The 5,000-nt window shown below is 38.4% G+C and overlaps 1 protein-coding gene across 8 annotated transcripts in view; it reads left to right on the top strand.

Annotated features, from left to right (window-relative positions):
- The window catches only part of LOC135091954 (transient receptor potential cation channel subfamily A member 1 homolog), a 55,310-nt gene that overhangs the window by 26,974 nt on the left and 23,336 nt on the right, over positions 1-5,000 (top strand). The gene's annotated exons all lie outside the window — the stretch shown is intronic.

Genomic DNA, 5,000 nt, shown 5'->3' with positions numbered 1-5,000 from the left:
AGGTAATAACTGAAACAACTAAGGCGACTGGTTTTCATGCTTGTAGTGTTGCTATTAATTGTTTTTCTTAGTGATATGTTGCTGGTGTTACTACTACTACTACTATTACTACTTCTACTACTACTACTACTACTACTACTACTACTACTACTTACTACTACTACTACTACTACTACTATTGCTGCTACTACTACTACTACTATTTGTTTTTCTTACTTTTTTGTTACTGATGTTTGAGTTCTACTACTACTACTACTACTACTACTACTACTACTACTACTACTACTACTACTGCACAGTCACCAATAACACCACCATTAAGACGAGCCAAAGAAAGGAAGAAAGAAAAAAAAAAGATGAAAGGAGAGGTGTAAGTTAACACAAACACACACATACACACCCACACACACACACACACACACACACACACACACACACACACGTGACTTCGATATACAATCATAACACCAATTCACATAGTTGTTGCATATTTCACAGCCTCTCAATACTACCACTCTCTCTCTCTCTCTCTCTCTCTCTCTCTCTCTCTCTCTCTCTCTCTCTCTCTCTCTCTCTCTCTCTCTCTCTCTCTCTCTCTCTCGAGGCATACTACAGGGCATTCTTAAGACTCGTGCCAACAATAATCAATACGAGTATACAAATTCTCCTCGATCTGTGCAAAAGTAGGTTTACTGGCAGTGGTTTTACTATTTCATGAGTCATATTCCCAGCGCTGACCTAACCTTTCCGTGAATGCCTGCCAGAGAGAGAGAGAGAGAGAGAGAGAGAGAGAGAGAGAGAGAGAGAGAGAGAGAGAGAGAGAGAGAGGGGATACTTAAATTTCTTGTGAATGGGTACGCAATTCATAAAGTCTAAGGAACGTGTAGCCACATTTCACTAAGTCTACGGAAATTGGCCGCCAAATTTCACTTACTTTTCTTCTCCTCATCTTCACATTTCACTAAGACTGTTATAAAGATTCAGCCCCTTTCATTAAGTCCACGGCAGAATACCTGCCACATTTAATCAGCCCTTACACTGCAACAGGAAGCACTTAGCAGCAACAGAAGCAATGCCTGAAGTCTTTATAAGCGTGCAAAAGAAAGTTACCGATGAAAAAAAAATACAGTTTACAATTTCTTCCTGCTTCCAAGAGTGGCTGTGGCTTTGGAACAAGTAAAGGCGTATCAGTGGTAATCAAAGGGTTAATTCAGGGTAACGAGTGGTAATCAAAGGGTTAAGTCAGGGTGTGGTAGGTTTTTTTAAGGGTTTCCAAGGGTGTTTCAATGATAGATTAAGTTTTTCAAGGCTAGTTGTTATTATTATCATTATTGTATTAAATTTTTCTCCTCTTTTTTCTCATCTTTTTCTTCCTCCTCTTTTTCATCCTCCTGTTCCTCCTCCCTGCCTGGTCTGTGCGAGTGAAGTCAAGGGAATGTAGACGTTAGGTGGGTTTATTTAATACTCATATGTGGAGGATGTGAAGAGGGATGTATAAATAGAGATCGTACATATTGTCTTCATCATCTATGTAGCGTTGCCATTGCCTTGATAATGTGGTAGGGGATATTTGGGTTTTCAATGGTATTCTGACTGACATGATGGGTTTAATAACACTGCAGCGTTTCTTTGTCTATTAAACTTGCAAGAACTCGTTAAAATATCAGCAGAAATTGTTTGTTATATTTTATTGAGTGTATAGAAAATGTGCGGCGCCCTTCACGTTAATAGAATGCGTTGGTGGATGTGCGCTTCTCCCATAATGCCTTCTAATTATAGACTCTAAGGGAAGAAAGATTAGTAAATATTCCTGTGTTTACGTTAGGGCAGGTAGGCAAGCAGGCAGGCAGGCGGGCGGACAGGGAACAGTTTAAAAGCTTTGTTATCTCTTAAGTAAATCGAGAGAAAAAAGACTAGACGGAAAGGTACGATAATGTTTACTTCTCGAGATGTGCACTACACTTCCAATCACTTATCGTAGTTATCTTTTGTTTTTTAACGTTTTGTGGGTAGAAAAGTATGGTCATGTTTACGTCTATAGAGCTGCACTGCATTTACAAGCCTTTGTCAGTGTTATTTTTGCCGTAAATCAAGGTCAAAACGTTTAGTGAACAGAAATGCAAGGCGTTGTTTTGCTTCTTAAGGTTTACACCGCGCTTCCAACTCTTGCCAGTGTCTCATCTCTCACAGAAATCAAGATGGTAAAAGAATGTTTGGTGGAGAGAAACGCAATATTTACACCGTCCTTTCAACTCCTTATTAATGTTATATTTCTTACGCAAATCAAGATAAAAAAAAAAAAAAACGTTTAGAAGCAAAAAAAAAAAAAAAAAGCAAAATATTGTTTACGTTCAGAGATTCACCGTGCCCTTCCAGCTGTTGTCATCGCTTTCTCTTAAATAAATAAGATAAAAACGTTTACAGGTCAGAAAAAGGAAGATATTGTTTACGTTCAGAGATTCACAGTACCCTTTCAGCTCCTGCCATCGTTATCTCACGTAAATCAAGATGGATAAAAGTCCTTGTAAAATGAACGTCAACAATATTTACGTCTTGACATTCACATCGCCCTTTCAACTCCTTGTCGTCTTCATCATGATAAACAAGCAAACCGTATCAGCTATTCCATCGCCTCCCTCTGTTGACATTTCCACGACAACTGAGAAGGTTGCAGTCCTGACCACACACCACTTCACCACTTGACTCATTACTAATTCCCTCTACTGTTTGCAAGGAGGAGGAGGAGGAGGAGGAGGAGGAGGAGGAGGAGGAGGAGGAGGAGGAGGAGGAGAAGTATGAAGCAGGAGGAGGAAGAGAAAGACGAGGAAAAGAAGTGTGTAAAAGGAAGAGAAGGAGGAGGAGGAAAAGTGTATGTAGGAGAACGAAAAGTGAGGAGAAAGAGATGAGAAAAGAAGTATGTAGGAGGAGGAGAGGGAGAAAGAGAGGGAGGAAAAGAAAGGAAGGGAGAAAGAGAAGGAAAAGTCTAAAGGAGAAGGAGAAAGAAAATAATTATGAAGGAGAAGAAAGAGGAGGATAAAAGGAAGGAAAAATGCAAGTAAGGACACAAATAGAATCAGAAAAAAAAAGAAAGAAAATAATAAATAAAATCAAAGTAGTAACCGCGTCAATAGGAACGCTGGTTAAATCAAATATGTCTTTGTGAGTACAGAAAAACTTATAAAGAAAGAGAAATAAAAGCAAATCAGTGTGCGTGTAAAATAGAAACACTGGTAAATAAGATATGACTCCGTGAGAATAATAATAATAAAAAAGTTACGTATCAAAGAAAACTTAGTAGGTCAAACAGAAAACGGGAATTACATCAGACCAGACCAAGACCTTTCCGTCCCGCGCGTTAGTTTAAATCTCATATTCAGGATCACTTTGCTCTCTCACCACGACTATTTATCAAGGCCACAGAGATGATTAGCCTGGTTTTCATGAGTGTTTCTTCCGTTAGTAATGTAGAGCACTTGTTAACCTGTCATTAGCATCATAGAAACACCCGTAAAAACATGTGCCACTTCATCACATCAACTAGAGCCTTTTAAAAGTGGTGGAGAGGTGCGGAAATATTTCAGAATATGGCCCCCACCTCCACTACTTTCAAAGGGCTCTAGTTGAAGTCACACGGATTTTTAAGTATGTTTATATGGCTCTAATGATAGACTGACAAGATTTCTACACAGTTAACAGCAGAAACAGTCTTGAGAACCCGGCTAATCATCTCTGTGCCCTTGGAAAACAGTCGTGGTGATAGAGCAAAGCCTTTCAGAACCTCCACTACATTCAAAAGGCTCCAGTTAAAGTCACACTAGTTTTCAAGAATGTTTAGAAAAATAATAATAATAATAAAAAGTTACGTATCTAGAAAACTTAGTAGGTCAAACAGAAAACGGGAATTACACCAGACCAGACCAAGACCGACTGATCATCTTTGTAGCCTTGGAGAGAGAGAGAGAGAGAGAGAGAGCAAAGCGTTTCAGAGTAGGCCCGTGGGAGTCGCTGAGTCTTTCGTGTGTAGTAATGGGGTTCCATTGATGTGGCTTTCCAATAATAGTTTCTTCGTTACTCTCCGAGAATATATACACAGTAGCCTTGAATTCTTCCGTGGGAGCGGGGACGAGGCATGCAAGAGGGAGATTTTCCAGAATTCAGCCACTCATGCAAGATTTTGGTTTATTAATGTATTGCCAGCGGAAGTTCATTTGACCTTGCACCCTCTGTCCCTCCGTAACCAATATTTGTTTATTTATTTATTTTTTTGTTTCCTTCCTTTTTTTCTTTTTTTTCGGCAATTGATTTCTGATTTTTACACACGATGATTATTCTCTCTCTCTCTCTCTCTCTCTCTCTCTCTCTCTCTCTCTCTCTCTCTCTCTCTCTCTCTCTCTCTCTCTCTCTCTCTCTCTCTCTCTCTCTCTCTCTCTCTCTCTCTAAGCATTTATCAGTATGTTCCTATACTTATCTATTAGTTTATTTTACGTATATATTCTGTTTAGTTATTTTGTATCTTATTGTTATGGCTTTGCTGATAATTCACGTACAGTTTCTTAGATTAGCTTGAAAAAACACTCAAATCGATAGTGATATATTGTTTGTTAATCCATTCTACCTTTTAAACTATTCATTTATTCATTCATTCATTCATTCATGTATGTATTTACTTATTTATTTGTATTTTTCTATCTCTTTCTTTCTTCCTTTTTTTTTCTTTCATAATTTCCTTTTTTCCTTCTTTCTTTATACGAATTTCTTGTTAACTCACTAGAAAAAAATAAATAAATAAATAAATCTTCAGTAAGAAAAATCCAATAACACATTAATATTCACATGAACTGAAGGCCACTTATTCCCCCAACCACCCGTGATACATCATAGAATTTGCCAAGTTTACGATCGCATCAAAGAAAACGTGGAAGAAACTGTTACTTCCCCAGTGCGTACTAATATTGTCACCTCGACCTTGACCAGTACATTCAAATCTCTGCGCCCGCTCC

Source organism: Scylla paramamosain, chromosome 39 (assembly GCF_035594125.1).
Source record: "Scylla paramamosain isolate STU-SP2022 chromosome 39, ASM3559412v1, whole genome shotgun sequence".
NCBI lineage: Eukaryota > Metazoa > Arthropoda > Malacostraca > Decapoda > Portunidae > Scylla > Scylla paramamosain.
The sequence above is the reverse complement of the archived record's forward strand: the minus strand, read 5'-3'. Positions and strand labels throughout refer to the sequence as shown.